The sequence below is a fragment of the Lithobates pipiens genome, unplaced genomic scaffold, assembly GCF_037356315.1.
Source record: "Lithobates pipiens isolate NorthernLeopardFrog02 unplaced genomic scaffold, aLitPip1_a1.2 Scaffold_22, whole genome shotgun sequence".
In the NCBI taxonomy this organism is placed as follows: domain Eukaryota; kingdom Metazoa; phylum Chordata; class Amphibia; order Anura; family Ranidae; genus Lithobates; species Lithobates pipiens.
In genome coordinates this window covers 42,227,976-42,252,047 of record NW_027507784.1, presented here as the reverse complement: position 1 = coordinate 42,252,047, position 24,072 = coordinate 42,227,976, and the positions used below count along the sequence as shown (strand labels likewise).

Genomic DNA, 24,072 nt, shown 5'->3' with positions numbered 1-24,072 from the left:
TAATAATAATATTTATTTGGTTTATTTCTAGGTTTTTGTTTATAAAATCCTACATTAGGCTTTACCAGGTTTATTTCTAGATTAATTGTTATAAAATCTTATATAAGCTTTATTTGGTTTAATGACTTTAATTTATGTTTTATATGTAATTGTGCCCAACCATAACCAAAATGTATAGTAAAAAAAAAATCAATGATAACTTTATCATTAAAATCTTAACTTTGACTTTTTTCGATTTTTTTTTTTTAAACGTTATTATTTATATAATGTTATATAATCTTTATTAGGTGCAATGATTTGTTAGTATGGAGCCCCCCCGGGATCTGCAGTGGGGATGTCAGATTTTTCTTTGTTGTCTGATGAAGAGATGAAATCACTGACCAAAAATAACCTGCTGGTGTCCTGCACTTCCCACATTGAACACTAGATGTCGCGGTGTACACTGTGTTGTATTGGGAACGTTTGTTTGGGTGGAACACTTTATTCCGGTCATGTGTTCCCCGGCTCATTGTTTATGTTGTGCACACAGTGTGTGGTGGGCGGACAAGGTGTGATCGGTGTGTTCTCCTCAGATGTGTCCGGGATCCCCGGTGACAGATCATTCAATGAGACTCGTTATATCACCGGACACAGGGACACATGGGGCACGCGAGGGGGCCCTAAGATGGGCATGAGGGCAACAAGAAGCATACAGGAGGGGTACAGGGGCAAAAACAAGGACACGGGGGTACAGGGGCAACAAGAAAGATAAAGGAGGGGGTAAAGGGGCAACAAGAAGGTCTCAGGGGCCACAAGATGTAGGCGAGAGGGGCAAAAAGAAGGATACAGGAGGGGCTCAGGGGCCACACAAAGGATATAGGTGGGGTACAGGGGCAACAAGAAGGACATATGAGGAGTACAGGGGCAACAAAAAGGATACAGAAGGGGTACAGGGGCCACAAGAAGAACACATGAATAACACAGGGGCCACAAGAAGGATGCAGGGGGGCACAGGGGCAATACGAATTATACAGGAGGGGCAATAAAAAGGATACAGGAGAGGCACAAGGGCAATAAGGGTATAGGTGGGGCACAGGGGCATTAAGAAGGATACAGGAGAGGCACAGGGGCCACAAGAAGAACACAGGAATGACATAGGAGCCACACGTAGGACACAGGAGGGGCACAGGGGCCACAAGAAGGAGACCGGAGGGGCAATAAGAAGGATACAGGAGGGGCACAGGGTCAGTAAGAAGGATATAGGAGAGGCACAGAGACAATAAGAAGGATACAGGAGGGGCACAGGGTCAGTAAGAAGGATATAGGAGAGGCACAGAGACAATAAGAAGGATACAGGAGGGGTACAGGGGCAACAAGAAAGATACAGGAGGGGCAACGAGGAGGCTACAGGAGGGGGTACAGGGGCAACAAGAAGTATACAGGAGGGGTACAGGGTCAATAAGAAGGATACAGGAGGGGCACAGGGGCCACAAGAAGAACACATGAATGACACAGGGGCCTCAAGAAGGATACAGGATGGGCACAGGGGCCACAAGAATGACACAGGAGGGGCACAGGAGCCACAAGATGTAGACGAGAGGGGCACAGGGCCACAAGAAGGAGACCGGAGGGTCAATAAGAAGGATACAGGAGAGGCACAGGGAAAATAAGAAGGATACAGGAGGGGTACAGGGCCAACAAGAAGGATACAGGAGGGGTACAGGGGCAACAAGAAGGATACAGGAGGGGCAACGAGGAGGCTACAGGAGGGGGTACAGGGGCAACAAGAAGTATACAGCAGGGGTACAGGGTCAATAAGAAGGATACAGGAGGGGCACAGGGGCCACAAGATGTAGGCGAGAGGGGCAAAAAGAAGGATACAGGAGGGGCTCAGGGCCACACAAAGGATATAGGTGGGGTACAGGGGCAACAAGAAGGACATATGAGGAGTACAGGGGCAACAAGAAAGATACAGAAGGGGTACAGGGGCCACAAGAAGAACACATGAATGACACAGGGGCCACAAGAAGGATACAGGAGGGGTACAGGGGCAATACGAATTATACAGGAGGGGCAATAAAGAGGATACAGGAGAGGCACAGGGGCAATAAGGGTATAGGTGGGGCACAGGGGCATTAAGAAGGATACAGGAGAGGCACAGGGGCCACAAGAAGAACACAGGAATGACATAGGAGCCACACGTAGGACACAGGAGGGTCACAGGGGCCACAAGAAGGAGACCGGAGGGGCAATAAGAAGGATACAGGAGGGGCACAGGGTCAGTAAGAAGGATATAGGAGAGGCACAGGGACAATAAGAAGGATACAGGAGGGGTATAGGGGCAACAAGAAAGATACAGGTGGGGCAACGAGGAGGCTACAGGAGGGGGTACAGGGGCAACAAGAAGTATACAGGAGGGGTACAGGGTCAATAAGAAGAAAACAGGAGGGGCACAGGGGCCACAAGAAGAACACATGAATGATACAGGGGCCACAAGAAGGAAACAGGAGGGGCACAGGGGCAATACGAATTATACAGGAGGGGCAATAAAGAGGATACAGGAGCGGCACAGGGGCAATAAGGGTACAGGTGGGGCACAGGGGCAGCAAGAAGGGCACAGGGGCCACAAGAAGAACACCGGAATAACACAGGAGCCACACGTAGGACACAGGAGGGGCACAGGGGCCACAAGATGTAGACAAGAGGGGCACAGGGGCCACAAGAAGGAGACAGGAGGGGCACAGGGTCATTAAGAAGGATATAGGAGAGGCACAGGGCCAAAAAGAAGGATACAGGAGGGGCAACGAGGAGGCTACAGGAGAGGGTACAGGGTCAACAAGAAGTATACAGGAGGGGTACAGGGTCAATAAGAAGGATACAGGAGGGGCACAGGGGCCACAAGAAGAACACATGAATGACACAGGGGCCTCAAGAATGATACAGGATGGGCACAGGGGCCACAAGAAGGATACAAGGGGGGGCACAGGGGCAATACAGATACAGGAGGGGCAACAAGAAGGACACAGGAGGGGCACAGGGGCCACAAGTTGTAGACGAGAGGGGCACAGGGCCACAAGAAGGAGACCGGAGGGTCAATAAGAAGGATACAGCAGAGGCACAGGGACAATAAGAAGGATACAGGAGGGGTACAGGAACAACAAGAAGGATACAGGAGGGGTACAGGGGCAACAAGAAGGATACAGGAGGGGCACATGGGCAATGAGGAGGCTACAGGAGGGGGTACAGGGGCAACAAGAAGTATACAGGAGGGGTACAGGGTCAATAAGAAGGATACAGGAGGGGCACAGGGGCCACAAGAAGAACACATGAATGACACAAGGGCCTCAAGAAGGATACAGGAGGGGCACAGGGGCCACAAGAAGGATACAAGGGGGCACAGGGGCAATACGGATACAGGAGGGGCAACAAGAAGGGCACAGGAGGGGCACAGGGGCCACAAGAAGAACACAGGAATGACACAGGGGCCACACGTAGGATCCAGGAGGGGCACAGGGGCCACAAGAAGTAGATGGGAGGGGCACAGGGGCCACAAGGAGACAGGAGGGGCACAGGGTCAATAAGGATACAGGAGGGGCACAGGGGCTTCAAGAAGGATACAGGAGGGGTACTGGGGCAACAAGAAGAACAAAGGAGGGGTACAGAGGCAACAAGAAGGATACAGGAGGGGTACAAGGGCAACAAGAAGAACACAGGAGGGCTACAGGGGCAACAAGAAGAACAGAGGAGGGGCACGTGGGCAACAAGAAGGACACAGGTGGGATAGAGGGCAATAAGAAGGATAAAGGAGGGGCACAGAGGCCACACAAAGGATACAGGAGGGGCACAGGGACAACAAGAAGGGGTACAGGGGCAACAAAAAAGATTAAGGAGGTGTACATGGGGTAAATAGAAGGATACAGGAAGGGCACAGGGGCCACAAGTAAGACACAAGAGGGGCACAGGGGCCACAAGAAGGACACAGAAATTACACAAGGGCCACACAAAGGATACAGGAGAGGCAGAGGGGCCACATGTAGGATACAGGAAGGGCACACAGGCAATAAGAAGGATACAGTAGGGGCACAGGGGCAATAAGGATACAGGAGGGGCACAGGGGCAATAAAAAGGATATAGGAGGGGCACAGGGGCAACAAGAAGGATACAGGAGGGGTACAGGGGCAACAAGATGGATACAGGAGGGGCACAGCAGCAACAAGAAGGATACAGGAGGGGCACATGGGCAACAAGAAGGATACAGAAGGGGCACGGGCAACAAGAAGGATACAGAAGGGGCACAGGGGCAACAAGAAGGATACAGGAGGGGCACAGGGGCAACAAGAAGGATACTGGAGCGACACAGGCCACACAAAGGATACAGGAGGGGCACAGGGGCAACAATAAGGATACATGAGGGGCACAGGAGCCACAAGAAGCATACAGGAGGGGCACAGGGGCCCCAAGAAGGACGCAGAAATGACACAAGAGCCACACGTAGGATACAGGAGGGGCACAAGGGCAATACGAAGGATACAGGTGGGATACAGGGGCAAAAAGAAGGATACAGGAGGGGCACAGGGGCAACAAGAATGATACAGGAAGGGCACAGGGGCAACGAGAAGGACATAAGAATGACACGGGCCACAAGAAGGATACAGGAGGGGCACAGCAGCAACAGGAGGGGTACAGGGGCAACACGAAGGATACAGGAGGGGCACAGGGGCAACAAGAAGGATACATGAGGGGCACACCATTTACTGCCCTTCTGACACTGTACACTGCTCTACTGACACCATTTACTGCTCTACTGACACCTTCCTACTGGCTGACAGTGTCCACTTTTATGGTAGGCTATTTTCACTGACATTTCTTTTATTAATCGAATCATATTTTATGGGTACACTAAATGCTTTTGTTTTATTTAATCATGTCCATTTAAGCCCCCCCACTGTTAATGCAATTTGGCTATAGCAACTGTTCACTATAGCACACTTCATTACTACTCTTTTTGGGTAACCCGAGCTATTTTACAATCCTATAGCGTGTACTACAAAAAATTGCCATGCGCCGTGAAAATGTTCGGGTTTGGCTTGAAGAAAAGACCTTCACCAACTGACAAGTGATGTCAGCTTTGAAAATAACTGTCAAATGTCTAAAAATAGACTAGTACATAACATAAGCACCCATTACATAACATTACTGACAGCCACATGCTGCAATTTTCTGCCTGTTTATATAAAAAATATATATTTTATATCTTATATTTGCCTAGATTTGATAAATCTTATGATAATGTGCAAAATTCTGTAATCTCAGATGGTGATGTGCATACTGAGTGTAGCTCTGTCCCCAGAATGCAGGAGAGTAGAAGCAATGGTCTTACCGCTGCGAGGAGTCAACAACATCTGACGCCCAGCAAAAGGTGCAGCTGCCTTATATGGGCTCTGACCAACTGCCGCTGACCTTTGACCTTCACCAACTGCCGCTGACCTTTGACCTTCACCAACTGACGCTGACCTTTGACCCTCACCAACTGACAAGTGATGTCATCTTTGAAAATAACATAATATTACTGACATCTACATGCTGCAATTTTCTGCCTGTTTATATAAAACAATATATATTTTATATCCTTATATTTGCCTAGATTTGATAAATCTTATGTTAATGTGCTAAATTCTGTAATCTCAAAAAAAAAAAAAAAAAAAATTCTGTAATCTCAGATGGTGATGTGCATACTGAGTGTAGCTCTGTCCCGAGAATCCAAGAGAGCAGATGCAATGAACTTACCACTGAACATCTGACGGCCAGCAGAGGGCGCAGCTGCCTTAGAAAATCAACGTTTTTTTTTTGTTTTTTTTCCTCAAAAACTTTATGTAGTGTATGTTCAGTGACAAACATGTAACAACATATAATGTTATGTAACGGGAGCTAATGTTATATATTAGTGTTAAAATATAAAAATAAAAATATTGAAAATATTAAATAAAATATTTTTTAAAAAATCTGACAGATATGGGAATCATTTCTAACCCACAGCCCACAGGAGCCAAAATGAGACAAAGGAGCCACAAGAAGGACACATGGGCCACAGAAGCAACACTGAGGTAACAAGAAGGACACAGGAGGGGTACAGGAGGGATACAGGGGTCACATGAAGGACTCAGCAGAGACACAGGTGGGACACAAGAAGGACACATGGGCCACAGAAGCGACACGGGGGTCACAAGAAGGACACAGGAGGGATACAGGGGTCACAAGAAGGACACAGGAGGGATACAGGGGTCACAAGAAGGACACAGGAGGGATACAGGGGTCACAAGAAGGACACAGAGGGGACACAGGGGCCACAAGAAGGAAATAGGAGGGCCACAGGGGCCATAGAAATGACTTGTAGCGCTGCCAGCCTTTGGCCCAATTGTACAGGTCTTTGTTGTTATTATTTTACATTTTTCTTTGTATTTCTAAATGTCACCAGGGTGTTGTGTTTTTTTTTTTTTTGTTTTTGTTTTTTTTGTTGTCAATTTCAGTTGTATGCAACCATCTATTGGCTATAATAATACCATTAATTATAATAAATAATAAACATTATTATCTATATAATTTTATAATTATTATTATTAGGTTTATTTCTAGGTTATTATTTATTACATCTTATAAGAGCAGGTGTATTGAATTGTACTGTAATTGTACTGTCTGCCCTCATGTTGTAAAGCGCTGCGCAAACTGTCGGCCCTATATAGATCCTGTATAATAATAATAATAATAATATTTGGTTTATTTCTAGGTTTTTGTTTATAAAATCCTACATTAGGCTTTACCAGGTTTATTTCTAGATTAATTGTTATAAAATCTTATATAAGCTTTATTTGGTTTAATGACTTTAATTTATGTTTTATATGTAATTGTGCCCAACCATAACCAAAATGTATAGTAAAAAAATAAATTAAAAAAATCAATGATAACTTTATCATTAAAATCTTAAATTAGACTTTATTCGGTTTTTTTAAAAACGTTATTATTTATATAATGTTATATAATCTTTATTAGGTGCAATGATTTGTTAGTATGGAGCCCCCCCGGGATGTGCTGTGGGGATGTCAGATTTTTCTTTGTTGTCTGATGAAGAGATGAAATCACTGACCAAAAATAACCTGCTGGTGTCCTGCACTTTCCACATTGAACACTAGATGTCGCGGTGTACACTGTGTTGTATTGGGAACGTTTGTTTGGGAGGAACATTTTATTCCGGTCATGTGTTCCCCGGCTCATTGTTTACGTTGTGCACACAGTGTGTGGTGGGCGGACGAGGTGTGATCGGTGTGTTCTCCTCAGATGTGTCCGGGATCCCCGGTGACAGGTCAGTCAATGAGGCTCTTTATATCACCGGGCACAGGGGGCCCTAAGATGGGCATGGGGGCAACAAGAAGCATACAGGAGGGGTACAGGGGCAAAAACAAGGACAGGGGGGGGGTACAGGGGCAACAAGAAAGATAAAGGAGGGGGTACAGGAGCAAAAAGAAGGGCTCATGGGCCACAAGATGTAGGCGAGAGGGACAAAAAGAAGGATACAGGAGGGGCTCAGGGGCCACACAAAGGATATAGGTGGGGTACAGGGGCAACAAGAAGGACATATGAGGAGTACAGGGGCAACAAGAAGGATACAGAAGGGGCACAGGGGCAATACGAATTATGCAGGAGGGGCAATAAAAAGGATACAGGAGAGGCACAGGGGCAATAAGGGTACAGGTGGGGCACAGGGGCATTACGAAGGATACAGGAGTGGCACAGGGGCAGCAAGAAGGGCAAAGGGGCCACAAAAAGAACACAGGAATGACACAGGAGCCACAGGTGGGGCACAGGAGCCACAAGATGTAGACAAGAGGGGCACAGGGGCCACAAGAAGGAGACCGGAGGGGCAATAAGAAGGATACAGGAGAGGCACAGGGACAATAAGAAGGATACAGGAGGGGTACAGGGGCAACAAGAATGATACAGGAGGGGCAACGAGGAGGCTACAGGAGGGCGTACAGGGGCAACAAGAAGTATACAGGAGGGTTACAGGGTCAATAAGAAGGATACAGGAGAGGCACAGGGGCCTCAAGAAGGATACAGGAAGGGTACAGCGGCCACAAGTAAGATGCAGGAGGGGCCACAAGAAGGAAAACAGAAATTACACAAGGGCCACACAAAGGATACAGGAGAGGCACAGGGGCCACACGCAGGATATAGGAAGGGCACACAGGCAATAAGGATACAGGAGGGGCACAGGGGCAACAAGAAGGATACAGAAGGGGCACAGGGGCAACAAGAAGGATACACGAGGGGCACAGCAGCAACAAGGACACAGGAGGGGTACAAGGGCAACAAGAAGGACACAGGAGGGGTACAGGGGCAACAAGAAGGATACAGGAGGGGCACAGCAGCAACAAGAAGGATACAGGAGGGGCACAGCAGCAACAAGGATACAGGAGTCGTACAGGGGCAACAAGAAGGATACAGGAGGGGTACAGGGGCAACAAGAAGCACACAGGAGGGGTACAGGGGCAACAAGAAGGACACAGGAGTGGAACAGGGGCCACAAGAAGAACACAGGAATGACACATGGCCCACATGTAGGATACAGGAGGGACACGGGGGCCACAAGAAGCATACAGGAGGGGCACGGGGGCCACAAGAAGCATACAGGAGGGACACAGGGCAACAAGAAGGATACAGGAAGGGCACAGGCGCCACAAGAAGGATACAGGACGGGCACTAAGAATGTACAGGAGGGGCACAGGGCAACAAGAAGGATACAGGAAGGGCACAGGGGCCACAAGTAAGATACAGGAGGGGCACAGGGGCCACAAGAAGGACAGAGAAATTACACAAGGGCCACACAAAGGATACAGGAGAGGCACAGGGGCCACACGTAGGATACAGAAAGGGCACACAGGCAATAAGGATACAGGAGGGGCACAGGGGCAATATGAAGGATACAGGAGGGGCACAGGGGCAACAAGAATGATACAGGAGGGGCACAGGGGCAACAAGAATGATACAGGAGGGGCAAGAAGAATGATACAGGAGGGGCACAGCAGCAACAAGAAGGATACAGGAGGGGTACAGGGGCAGCAAGAAGGACACAGGAGGGGTACAGGGGCACATAGAAGGATACAGAACGGGCAACAAGAAGGGGCACGGGCAACAAGAGGGATACGGGAGGGACACAGGGGCCACACAAAGGATTCAGGAGGGGTACAGGGGCAACAATAAGGATACAGGAGGGGCTACAAGAAGAATACAGGAGGGGTACAGGATTAATAAGAAGGATACAGGAGGGGCACAGCAGCGACAAGAAGGGTACAGGAGGTGCACAGGGGCAAAAAGAAGGATAAAGAAATGACACAGGGTCCACACAAAGGATACAGGAGAGGCACAGGGGCCACAAGTAGGATACAGGAGGGGCACACAGGCAACAAGAAGGATACAGGAGGGGCACAGGGGCAACAAGAAGGATACAGGAGGGGCACTAAGAAGGATACAGGAGGGGCACAGGGGCAACAAGAAAGGATACAGGAGGGGCACAGGGGCCACAAGAAGCATACAGGAGGGGTACAGGGACAACATGAAGAACAAAGGAGGGGTACAGGGGCAATAAGAAGGATACAGGCGGGGCACAGCAGCAACAGGAGGGGCACAGGGGCAACAAGGATGACACAGGAGGAGTACAGGGGGCAACAAGAAGGATACAGGAGGGGCATAGGGGCAAAAAGAAGGATACAGAAATGACACAGGGGCCACAAAAAGGATACAGAAGAGGCACAGGGTCCACATGTAGGATACAGGAGGGGCACACGGGCAATAAGAAGGATACAGGGGGGGCACAGGGGCAACAAGATGGATACAGGAGGGCCACAGGGGCCACACAAAGGATACAGGAGGGGTACACGGACAACATGAAGAACAAAGGAGGGGTACAGGGGCAACATGAAGGATACAGGAGGGGTACAAGGGCAACAAGAAGAACGCAGGAAGGGCACAGGGGCAACAAGAAGGACACAGGAGGGGTAGAGGGGCAATAAGAAGGATAAAAGAGGGACACAGGGGCTACACAAAGGATACAGGAGGGGCATCAAGAAGGACACACAAGGGGCATAGGGGCAACAAGAAGGACACAGGAGGGGAACAGGGGCCACAGGAATGACACAGGGGCCACACGCAGGATACAAGAGGGGCACCGGGGCCACAAGAAGGATACAGGAGGAGTACGGGGGCAATAAGAAGGATACAGGAGGGGCGCAGGGCAACAAGAAGGATACAGGAGAGGCACAGGGGTCACAAGAAGGATACAGAAATGACACAAGGGCCACACAAAGGATACAGGAGAGGCACAGGGGCCACAAGTAGGATACAAGAGGGGCACATGGGCAATAAGAAGGATACAGGAGGGGCACATGGGCAATAAGAAGGATACAGGAGGGGCACATGGGCAATAAGAAGGATACAGGAGGGGCACATGGGCAATAAGAAGGATACAGGAGGGGCACAGGGGCAACAAGAAGGATACAGGAGGGGCACAGGGGCAACAAGAAGGATACAGAAGGGGCACAGGGGCAACAAGAAGAATACAGGAGGGGTATAGGGTCAATAAGGATACAGGAGGGGCACAGGGGCAATAAGAAGGATAAAGGAGGGGCAACAAGAAGGATACAGGAGGGACAGAGGGGCCACATAAAGGATACAGGAGGGGTACAGGGTCAATAAGAATGATACAGGAGGGGCAACGAGGTGGCTACAGGAGAGGGTACAGGGGCAACAAGAAGTATACAGGAGGGGTACAGGGTCAATAAGAAGGATATAGGAGAGGCACAGGGACAATAAGAAGGATACAGGAGGGGTACAGGGGCAACAAGAATGATACAGGAGGGGCAACGAGGAGGCTACAGGAGGGGGTACAGGGGCAACAAGAAGTATACAGGAGGGGTACAGGGTCAATAAGAAGGATACAGGAGGGGCACAGGGGCCTCAAGAAGGATACAGGAAGGGCACAGCGGCCACAAGTAAGATGCAGGAGGGGCCACAAGAAGGACACAGAAATTACACAAGGGCCACACAAAGGATACAGGAGAGGCACAGGGGCCACACGCAGGATACAGGAAGGGCACACAGGCAATAAGGATACAGGAGGGGCACAGGGGCAACAAGAAGGATACAGAAGGGGCACAGGGGCAACAAGAAGAATACAGGAGGGGTATAGGGTCAATAAGGATACAGGAGGGGCACAGGGGCAACAAGAAGGATACAAGAGGGGCACAGCAGCAACAAGGACACAGGAGGGGTACAAGGGCAACAAGAAGGACACAGGAGGGGTACAGGGGCAACAAGAAGGACACAGCAGGGGCAACAAGAAGGATACAGGAGGGGCACAGCAGCAACAAGAAGGATACAGGAGGGGCACAGCAGCAACAAGAAGGATACAGGATGGGCACAGCAGCAACAAGAAGGATACAGGAGTCGTACAGGGGCAACAAGAAGGATACAGGAGGGGTACAGGGGCAACAAGAAGGACACAGGAGTGGAACAGGGGCCACAAGAAGAACACAGGAATGACACATGGCCCACATGTAGGATACAGGAGGGGTACAGGGTTAATAAGAAGGATACAGGAGGGGCACAGCAGCGACAAGAAAGGTACAGGAGGTGCACAGGGGCAAAAAGAAGGATAAAGAAATGACACGGTCCACACAAAGGATACAGGAGAGGCACAGGGGCCACAAGTAGGATACAGGAGGGGCACACAGGCAACAAGAAGTATAAAGGAGGGGCACACAGGCAACAAGAAGGATACAGGAGGGGCACAGGGGCATCAAGAAGGATACAGGAGGGGCACTAAGAAGGATACAGGAGGGGCACTAAGAAGGATACAGGAGGGGCACAGGGGCAACAAGAAAGGATACAGGAGGGGCACAGGGGCCACAAGAAGCATACAGGAGGGGTACAGGGACAACATGAAGAACAAAGGAGGGGTACAGGGGCAATAAGAATGATACAGGCGGGGCACAGCAGCAACAGGAGGGGCACAGGGGCAACAAGGACGACACAGGAGGAGTACAGGGGGCAACAAGAAGGATACAGGAGGGGCACAGGGGCAAAAAGAAGGATACAGAAATGACACAGGGGCCACAAAAAGGATACAGAAGAGGCACAGGGTCCACATGTAGGATACAGGAGGGGCACACGGGCAATAAGAAGGATACAGGGGGGGCACAGGGGCAACAAGATGGATACAGGAGGGCCACAGGGGCCACACAAAGGATACAGGAGGGGTACACGGACAACATGAAGAACAAAGGAGGGGTACAGGGGCAACATGAAGGATACAGGAGGGGTACAAGGGCAACAAGAAGAACGCAGGAAGGGCACAGGGGCAACAAGAAGGACACAGGAGGGGTAGAGGGGCAATAAGAAGGATAAAAGAGGGGCACAGGGGCTACACAAAGGATACAGGAGGGGCATCAAGAAGGACACACAAGGGGCATAGGGGCAACAAGAAGGACACAGGAGGGGAACAGGGGCCACAAGAAGAACACAGGAATGACACAGGGGCCACACGCAGGATACAAGAGGGGCACCGGGGCCACAAGAAGGATACAGGAGGAGTACGGGGGCAATAAGAAGGATACAGGAGGGGCACAGGGCAACAAGAAGGATACTGGAGGGGAACAGGGGCCACAGATAGGATACAGGAGAGGCACAGGGGTCACAAGAAGGATACAGAAATGACACAAGGGCCACACAAAGGATACAGGAGAGGCACAGGGGCCACAAGTAGGATACAAGAGGGGCACATGGGCAATAAGAAGGATACAGGAGGGGCAACAAGAAGGATACAGGAGGGGCACAGGGGCAACAAGAAGAATACAGGAGGGGTATAGGGTCAATAAGGATACAGGAGGGGCACAGGGGCAATAAGAAGGATAAAGGAGGGGCAACAAGAAGGATACAGGAGGGACAGAGGGGCCACATAAAGGATACAGGAGGGGTACAGGGTCAATAGGAATGATACAGGAGGGGCAACGAGGTGGCTACAGGAGGGGGTACAGGGGCAACAAGAAGTATACAGGAGGGGTACAGGGTCAATAAGAAGGATATAGGAGAGGCACAGGGACAATAAGAAGGATACAGGAGGGGCACAGCGGCCACAAGTAAGATGCAGGAGGGGCCACAAGAAGGACACAGAAATTACACAAGGGCCACACAAAGGATACAGGAGAGGCACAGGGGACACGCGCAGGATACAGGAAGGGCACACAGGCAATAAGGATACAGGAGGGGCACAGGGGCAACAAAAAGGATACAGAAGGGGCACAGGGACAACAAGAAGAATACAGGAGGGGTATAGGGTCAATAAGGATACATCAGGGGCACAGGGGCAACAAGAAGGATACAAGAGGGGCACAGCAGCAACAAGGACACAGGAGGGGTACAGGGGCAACAAGAAGGACACAGCAGGGGCAACAAGAAGGATACAGGAGGGGCACAGCAGCAACAAGAAGGATACAGGAGGGGCACAGCAGCAACAAGAAGGATACAGGAGGGGCACAGCAGCAACAAGAAGGATACAGGAGTCGTACAGGGGCAACAAGAAGGATACAGGAGGGGTACAGGGGCAACAAGAAGGACACAGGAGTGGAACAGGGGCCACAAGAAGAACACAGGAATGACACATGGCCCACATGTAGGATACAGGAGGGGCACGGGGGCCACAAGAAGCATACAGGAGGGGCACAGGGCAACAAGAAGGATACAGGAAGGGCACAGGTGCCACAAGAAGGATACAGGACGGGCACTAAGAATGTACAGGAGGGGCACAGGGCAACAAGAAGGATACAGGAAGGGCACAGGGGCCGCAAGTAAGATACAGGAGGGGCACAGGGGCCACAAGAAGGACAGAGAAATTACACAAGGGCCACACAAAGGATACAGGAAGGACACACAGGCAATAAGGATACAGGAGGGGCACAGGGGCAATATGAAGGATACAGGAGGGGTACAGGGGCAACAAGAATGATACAGGAGGGGCACAGCAGCAACAAGAAGGATACAGGAGGGGTACAGGGGCACATAGAAGGATACAGAACGGGCAACAAGAAGGGGCACGGGCAACAAGAAGGATACAGGAGGGGCACAGGGGCAACAAGAGGGATACGGGAGGGACACAGGGGCCACACAAAGGATTCAGGAGGGGTACAGGGGCAACAATAAGGATACAGGAGGGGCTACAAGAAGAATACAGGAGGGGTACAGGATTAATAAGAAGGATACAGGAGGGGCACAGCAGCGACAAGAAGGGTACAGGAGGTGCACAGGGGATAAAAAGAAGGATAAAGAAATGACACAGGGTCCACACAAAGGATACAGGAGAGGCACAGGGGCCACAAGTAGGATACAGGAGGGGCACAGCAGCGACAAGAAGGGTACAGGAGGTGCACAGGGGATAAAAAGAAGGATAAAGAAATGACACAGGGTCCACACAAAGGATACAGGAGAGGCACAGGGGCCACAAGTAGGATACAGGAGGGGCACAGGGGCAACAAGAAGGATACAGGAGGGGCACAGGGGCAACAAGAAAGGATACAGGAGGGGCACAGGGGCCACAAGAAGCATACAGGAGGGGTACAGGGACAACATGAAGAACAAAGGCGGGGTACAGGGGCAATAAGAAGGATACAGGCGGGGCACAGCAGCAACAGGAGGGGCACAGGGGCAACAAGGACGACACAGGAGGAGTACAGGGGCAACAAGAAGGATACAGGAGGGGCACAGGGGCAAAAAGAAGGATACAGGAGGGCCACAGGGGCCACACAAAGGATACAGGAGGGGTACACGGACAACATGAAGAACAAAGGAGGGGTACAGGGGCAACATGAAGGATACAGGAAGGGTACAAGGGCAACGAGAAGAACGCAGGAAGGGCACAGGGGCAACAAGAAGGACACAGGAGGGGTAGAGGGGCAATAAGAAGGATAAAAGAGGGGCACAGGGGCTACACAAAGGATACAGGAGGGGCATCAAGAAGGACACACAAGGGGCATAGGGGCAACAAGAAGGACACAGGAGGGGAACAGGGGCCACAAGAAGAACACAGGAATGACACAGGGGCCACACGCAGGATACAGGAGGGGCACCGGGGCCACAAGAAGGATACAGGAGGAGTACGGGGGCAATAAGAAGGATACAGGAGGGGCACAGGGCAACAAGAAGGATACTGGAGGGGAACAGGGGCCACAGGTAGGATACAGGAGAGGCACAGGGGTCACAAGAAGGATACAGAAATGACACAAGGGCCACACAAAGGATACAGGAGAGGCACAGGGGCCACAAGTAGGATACAAGAGGGGCACATGGGCAATAAGAAGGATACAGGAGGGGCACAGGGGCAACAAGAAGGATACAGGAGGGGCACAGGGGCAACAAGAAGAATACAGGAGGGGTATAGGGTCAATAAGGATACAGGAGGGGCACAGGGGCAATAAGAAGGATAAAGGAGGGGCAACAAGAAGGATACAGGAGGGACAGAGGGGCCACATAAAGGATACAGGAGGGGTACAGGGTCAATAAGAAGGATACAAGAGGGGCACACGGGAAATAAGGAAGATACAGGAGGGGCAACAAGAAGGATACAGGAGGACCACGGGCCACACAAAGGATACAGGAGGGGTACAAGGGCAACAGGAAGGATACAGGAGGGGCACAGGGGCAACAGGAAGGATACAGGAGGGGCACAGGGGCAACAGGAAGGATACAGGAGGGGCACAGGGGTAACAAGAAGGATACAGGAGGGGCACAAGGGCCCCAAGAAGGACACAGAAGGGGCACAGGGGCCACACAAAGGATACAGGAGGGGCACAGGGGCAACATGAAGGATACAGGAGGGGCACATGGGCAATAAGAAGGATACAGGAGGGGCACAGGGGCAACAAGATGGATACAGGAGGGGCACAGGGGCCACACAAAGGATACAGGAGGGGTACAGGGACAACATGAAGAACAAAGGAGGGGTACAGGGACAACATGAAGAACAAAGGATGGGTACAGGGGCAATAAGAAGGATACAGGAGGGTTACAAGTGCAACAAGAAGGATACAGGAGGGGTATAGGGGCAACAAGAAGAACACAGGAGGGGCACAGGGGCAACAAGAAGGACATGGGAGGGGTAGAGGGGCAACAAGAAGGATACAGGAGGGGCACAGGGGCAACAAGAAGGATACAGGAGGGGCACAGGGGCAATAAGAAGGATACAGGAGGGGCACAGGGGCAACAAGGACACAAGAATGACACAGGGGCCACAAGAAGGATACAGGAGGGGAACAGCAGCACCAGGAGGGGTACAGGGGCAACAAGAAGGACACAGGAGGGGTAAAGGGGCAACAAGAAGGATACAGGAGGGACACAGGGGCAAAAAGATGGATACAGAAATAACACAGGGGCCACACAAAGGATACAGAAGAGGCACGGGGCAATAAGAAGGATACAGGAGGGGTACAAGGGCAACAAGAAGAACACAGGAAGGGCACAGGGGCAACAAGAAGGACACAGGAGGGGTAGAGGGGCAATAGGAAGGACACAGGAGGGGCACAGGGGCAACAAGAAGGACATGGGAGGGGCACAGGGGCAACAAGAAGGATACAGGAGGGGCACAGGGGCAACAAGAAGGATACAGGAGGGGCACAGGGGCAATAAGAAGGATACAGGAGGGGCACAGGGGCAACAAGGACACAAGAATGACACAGGGGCCACAAGAAGGATACAGGAGGGGAACAGCAGCACCAGGAGGGGTACAGGGGCAACAAGAAGGACACAGGAGGGGTACAGGGGCAACAAGAAGGATACAGGAGGGACACAGGGGCAAAAAGATGGATACAGAAATAACACAGGGGTCACACAAAGGATACAGAAGAGGCACGGGGCAATAAGAAGGATACAGGAGGGGTACAAGGGCAACAAGAAGAACACAGGAAGGGCACAGGAGGGGTAGAGGGGCAATAAGAAGGATACAAGAGGGGCACAGGGGCCACACAAAGGATACAGGAGGGGCACAGGGGCAACAAGAAGGACACAGGAGGGGCACAGGGGCAACAAGAAGGACACAGGAGGGTCACAGGGGCAACAAGAAGGACACAGGAGGGGCACAGGGGCAACAAGAAGGACACAGGAGGGTCACAGGGGCAACAAGAAGGACACAGGAGGGGCACAGGGGCAACAAGAAGGACACAGGAGGGTCACAGGGGCAACAAGAACGACACAGGAAGGGAACGGGCCACAAGAAGAACACAGGAATGACACAGGGGCCACACGTAGGATACAGGAGGGGTACAGGGGCAATAAGAAGGATACAGGAGGGGCACAGGGCAACAAGAAGGATACTGGAGGGGCACAGGTAGGATACAGGAGGGGCACAGGGGCCACAAGAAGGATACAGAAATGACACGAGGGCCACACAAAGGATACAGGAGAGGCACAGGGGCCACAAGTAGGATACAGGAGGGGCAACAAGAAGCATACAGGAGGGACACAGGGGCCACACAAAGGATACAGGAGGGGTACAGGGGCAACAAGGATGATACAGGAGGGGCACAGGGGCAGCAAGAATGATACAGGCGGGGCACAGGGGCAACAAGAAGGATACAGGAAGGACAGAGGGGCCACATAAAGGATACAGGAGGGGTACAGGGTCAATAAGAAGAATACAGGAGGGGCACAGGGGCAATAAGAAGGACACAGGAGGGGCACAGGGGCAATAAGAAGGATACAGGAGGGGCACATGGGCAATAAGAAAGATACAGGAAGGGGCACAGGGGCAACAAGAAGGATACAGGAAGGGGCACAGGGGCAGCAAGAAGGATACAGGAGGGGCACAGGGGCAACAAGAAGGATACAGGAAGGGCACAGCAGCGACAAGAAGGATACAGGAGAGGCACAGGGGCCACAAGTAGGATACAGGAGGGGCACAGGGGCAAAAGGAAAGATACAGGAGGGGCAAAAAGAAGGATACATGAGGGGCACAGGAGCCACAAGAAGGATACAGGAGGGGCACAGGGGCCCCAAGAAGGACACAGAAATGACACAAGAGCCACACGTAGGATATAGAAGGGGCACGGGCCACACTTAGAATACAGGAGGGGCACAGGGGCAATAAGAAGGATACAGGAGGGGCACAGGAGCAAAAGAAGGATGCAAGAGGGGGAAAGGGACAACAAGAAGGACACAGGAGGGGTACAGGGCAACAAAAAGGATACGGGGCAACAAGAAAAACACAGGAGGGGAACAGGGGCCACAAGAAGAACACAGGAATGACACATGGCCCACATGTAGGATACAGGAGGGGCACGGGGGCCACAAGAAGGGTACAGGAGGGGTACAGGGGCACCAAGAATGTACAGGAGGGGCACAGGACAACAAGAAGGATACAGGAGGGACACGGGCCCCACAAAGGATACAGGAGGGGCAACAAGGAGGATACATGAGGGGCACAGGAGCCACAAGAAGGATACAGGAGGGGCATAGGGGCCCCAGGAAAGACACAGAAATGACACAAGAGCCACACGTAGGAGACAGGAGGGGCACAGAGGCCACACTTAGGATACAGGAGGGGCACAAGGGGCAATAAGAAGCATGCAGGAGGGCCATAGGGGCAAAAAGAAAGATGCAGGAAGGGCACAGGGGCAAAAAGGATATAGGTGGGGCACAGGGGCAATAAGAAGGATACAGGAGGGGCACAGGGGCAACAAGAATGATACAGGAGGGGCACAGGGGCAACAAGAAGGACACGGGCCACAAGAAGAATACAGGAGGGACACAGGGGCAATAAGAAGGATACAGGAGGGGCACCGGGGCAATAAGAAGGATACAGGAGGGGCAATAAGAAGGATACAGAAGGGGCAACAATAAGGACACAGGAGGGGCACAGGGGCCACAAGAAGAACACAGGAATGTCACAGGGGCCACATGTAGGATACAGGAGGGGCACAGGGGCCACATGTAGGATACAGGAATGACACAGGGGCCACATATAGGATACAGGAGGGGCACAGGGGCCACAAGAAGGATACAGGAGGGGCACAGAGGAAACAAGAAGGATAGAGGAAGGGCACAGGGGCCACAAGAAGGACACAGGAGGGGCCACAAGAAGGAGAAAAAATGGGTCACGAGAGGGCCACAAGAAGGACACATGAGGGACACAGTTAGGGCCACAAGAAGGAGACAAAGGGGCTCTAATGCCGCGTACACACGACGGGTCTTTCCGGCAGACTCGGTCCGACGCAATCAGTCCGTCGGACAATCCGATCGTGTTTGGGATTGTCTGACCGTTTTAAAAAAAAAATCAGACGGACCTAGAAATAGAACATGTTTCAAATCTATCCGACGGACTAAACATCGGGAAAACCGTTCCTCTGTATGCTGGTCCGACAGACCAAATAGGACGCAAGGGCAGCTATTGGCTACTGGCTATTGAACTTCCTTATTTAGTCCCGTTTACACCATCACGTTCAAAATCAACGGACTTTCCACCGGACTTAGTCCGTTCGTGTGTGGGAAAGTCTGTCGGACCTCCGTCGTGAAGACCGTCGGACCTGGTCCGTCGAAAAGTCCGGTCGTGTGTACGCGGCGTAAGAGGAGCACGGGCTGTAAGTGCCGGTTCACACTAGCGCGATGCGAGAACCCTGCGAATCATGTGCGGGTTCCCGCATCGCTCCCGACACGCACAGCAGTTCACACTGCCATATGCAAACTGCTGGGGAGTGTCATTATATGTTAACGACACCCCCATTTCAGCTTGCGTATCGCACTGCGAACTGACAGTTCGGACATGAATCGGATCTCATACGTGTGAACACACATGTGATCCGATTCTGGTCCGAGCAGAAAAAAGGGTCCTGTGCGTGTTTGCATCAAATGCGGTGCGATATCAGCCATACTATCTGTATGGCTGACGTCGCACCCGCACAGACATCGCATGTAATGTGAACAGCAGTGCGCTGCGAATTACATGTGATGTCTGGCATCGCGCTAGTGTGAACCGGCACTAAGAGGGACACAGGAATGCGACAGGAGGGGCACAATTTTAAAGAAAATAAAAAACAATATTTTTTACTTTTTGTTATAATAAATATCCCCCAAAAAAAAAAAACACACAAAAAAACTTCTTCCTCAGTTCAGGCCAATATGTATTCTACATATTTTTGTTAAAATCGTAATAAGCGTATATCGATTGGTTTGCGCAAAAGTCATAGCGTCTACAAAATAGGGGATAGAGTTATGGGATTTTTATAATTTATTTTTTTACTAGTAGTGGCGGCGATCAGTGATTTTTAGCGGGACCCACCCCCCGTCGCTCTTAAAGTGGCCAGCGTACACCTACAGCAATTTGTGCAGGGGAGCCAACCTGGCGCGGTATAATGATGGCGACTGGTCGACAACCGATCAGTGTTTTTTTTTTTTTTTTTTTTTCTAGTTGTCACTGCGCTACTTTAACTAGTAATTGCGCAGTCATGCAACACTGTACCCAAATTAAATTTTATATATATTTATATATATATATAATGTATGTATATGTATAATTTTTTTTTTTTTTTTGATCACCTCCTGGGTTTTTAATTTTTTGCTAAATAAACAAATAAACACCAAAAATTTGGGGGAGAAAATGGCATTTTCTACTTTCTGTTATAAAAAAAAAAAAATCCAATAAAATAATTTTTTTGCTAAATTTAGGCCAAAATGTATTCTGCTACATGTCTTTTGGTAGAGAAAATCCCAATCGGGGTATATTATTTAGTCTGTAGGAATGGAAAAGAAAAGGACCTGGGGGTCCTAGTTAGGGGTGCAACAGATCGTCACCGATCCGCTTAACCCGAATTGGTCACCCTGTTCGGATCGGCACAAGCCACGATCGGCAGAGAGCGTTCCGTGGCCTCGGCCTTAGGAACTACCTTTCCATACCCAGCCATACTCTGCAATACTCGGTAGTACCCAGCCATGCTCAGCCGTACCCAGCCATACTCAGCCAATATTACAGTGGGGTGGTGGAATTTTCACAGGTTTTTGGAAATTTAATTATTATTCGCTGATCCAAAAAAATGATCCGATCCGTGAGTTTTTTGATCCGTTGCACCCCTAGTCCTAGTAGATGATAGGCTCATCAATGACATGCAATGCCAAGCTGCTGCCAACAAACAGAATATTGGCATTAAAAAAGGGAATCAACTCCAGAGATAAAAGGATAATTCTCCCGCTCTACAAGACTCTGGTCCAGCCGCACCTGGAGTATGCTGTCCAGTTCTGGGCACCAGTCCTCAGGAAGGATGTACTGGAAATGGAGGGAGTACAAAGAAGGGCAACAAAGCTGATAAAGGGTCTGGAGGGTATTAGTTATGAGGAAAGGTTGTGAGCACTGAACTTATTCTCTCTGGAGAAGAGACGCTTGAGAGGGGATATGATTTAAATACACAAATACTGTACTGGTGACCCCACAATAGGGATAAAACTTTTTCGCAGAAGGGAGTTTAACAAGACTCTTTGCCACTCATTAAAATTAGAAGAAAAGAGGTTTAACCTTAAACTACATAGAGGGTTCTTTACTGTAAGAGCGGCAAGGATGTGGAATTCCCTTCCACAGGCGGTGGTCTCAGCGGGGAGCATCGATAATTTCAAGAAACTATTAGATAAACACCTGAACGTTTGCAACATACAGGGATATACAATGTAATACTGACATATTATCTCACACACACATAGGTTGGACTTGATGGACTTGTGTCTTTTTTCAACCTCACCTACTATGAAATTAAATCAAATTTTTTTTCTACCTTAACCACTTGCTTACTGGGCACTTAAACACCCTTCCTGCCCAGACCAATTTTCAGCTTTCGGTGCTCTCACACTTTGAATGACAATTACTCAGTCATGCAACACTGTACCCAAATGAATTTTGTGTCCTTTTTTTCCCACAAATAGAGCTTTCTTTTGGTGGTATTTGATCACCTCTGGGGTTTTTATTTTTTGCGCTATAAATGAAAAAAGACCGAAAATTTTGAAAAAAAACGCATATTTCTTTGTTTCTGTGACAGAATTATGCAAATTATTAATTTTTCTTCATAAATTTTGGCCACAATTTATACTGCTACATGTCTTTGGTAAAAATAACCCAAATTAGTGGATATTATTTGGTCTTTGTGAAAGTTAGAGAGTCTACAAGCTGTGGTGCGAATCGCACAAAATTGATCACATCTGATGTACTGGTGACCTATCTCGCTTCTTGTGACCCGAACAAGTCAGGAAAGTACAAATACCCCCCAAATGACCCCTTTTTGGAAAGTAGACATTCCAAGGTATTTAGTAAGAGGCATGGTGAGCTTTTTGATGTTGTCATTTTTTTCCCACAATTCTTTGCAAAATGAAGATTTTTCATTTTCTTTATTTTTCTCCACAAAATTGTCATTGTAATAGGTTATTTCTCTCACGTGGCATGTGTATACCACAAATGACACCCCCCAAAAAATTCTGCTACTCCTCCTGAGTATTACAATACCACATGTGTGGGACTTTTTCACAGCCTGGCCACATAGAGAGGCCCAACATGCAGGGAGCGCCATCACGTGTTCTAGAAGCATAAATTACACATCTAACTTGTTGACTACTTATTACACTTTTGAAATACCAGGACAATGACACGTGACACTGATGACAGATGGCACTGATACGTGGCAATGATGACACTTATACGTGGCACTGATAACACGTGGCACTGATGACAGATGACACTAATATGTGGCACTGATGACACATGGCACTAATACGTGGCACTGATGACACGTGGCACTAATACGCGGCACTGATGACACGTGGCACTAATATGTGGCACTGATGACACGTGGCACTAATACGTGGCACTAATACGTGCCACCGGTGACAGATGGCACTAATACGTGGCACCAATGACGCGTGACACTGATGACAGATGGCACTGATAAGTGGCATTGATGACACGTGACACTGACAACAGATGGCACGTGACACTGACAGGTGGCACTGATGACAAATGCCACTGATACGTGGCACTGATGACAGATGGCACTAATACGTGGCACTGATGACAGATGGCACTATGTGGCACTAATAACACGTGGCACTGATGACAGATGCCACTTATACGTGGCACTGATGACAGATGGCACTGGGGACAAATGGCACTGACAACAGGTGGCACTGGGGACAGATAGCACTGCGGGCAGGTGGCACTGGGGTGGGGTGGATTGCACTGGGGTGGATGGCACTGGGGCGGATGGCACTGGGGCGGATGGCACTGGGGCGGATGGCACTGGGGCAGGATGGCACTGGGGCAGGATGGCACTGGGGCAGGATGGCACTGGGGCGGATGGCACTGGGGCAGGATGGCACTGGGGCAGGATGGCACTGGGGGGGGCATGGCACTGGGGGGGGGTGGCACTGGGGGAGGATGGCTCTGGGGGAGGATGGCTCTGGGGGAGGATGGCACTTTTTTTTAAACTTTTTTTTAAACTTTTTTTTTTGACTTTTTTTTTTTTTTTTTCTTTTTTACACTGACGGCTGCTGCAGCCGTTCTTCTCTCCCCTCTCACACGCTGTCTGTGTGAGGAGGGAGAGCGGCGCTGAGAGATGATCTCATATGTTTACATATGAGATCATCTCCCATTGGACACGCCGATCACGCTGTAAACGGCCGCTGTGATTGGCCGTTTACAGCGATCTGTGTTTGCCTGTCCCCGGGGGACACGGCAAACACAGAACTTCCGCGATGCGCGCCCGCGGCGGCGCGCATTGCGGAAGTAAACACCAGGCCGTCCAGGGACGGCCAGGCGAGGGAAGCCGCCCGCCCTAAAGCCGTCATTCGGCTATAGGGCGGGCAGGAAGCGGTTAAAAATAAAAAAATTCCATTCTGTCTCTGGTGCAGTACAGCGTCATCATATAACTGGTGTGGCGGTGATCAGGGATACTGACTGGTGACAGTATGTAACTTTTTTTTTGTACTACTCTGGCGGGTGGTCAGGGATTTAAAAAAAATTTTTTTTTACAT

At 50.2% G+C, this 24,072-nt stretch overlaps 1 long non-coding RNA gene across 2 annotated transcripts in view; it reads left to right on the top strand.

Moving 5' to 3' along the window:
- Positions 1-7,181: 7,181 nt before the first annotated feature.
- Positions 7,182-24,072, top strand: part of LOC143923680 (uncharacterized) — a 34,958-nt gene continuing 18,067 nt past the window's right edge. The window contains exon 1 of one of the 2 annotated variants that reach the window (XR_013261758.1): positions 7,182-7,336. This is a non-coding gene — a long non-coding RNA (uncharacterized LOC143923680). The remainder of the gene's footprint in view (positions 7,337-24,072) is intronic. The other variant, XR_013261759.1, reaches the window with a different exon arrangement.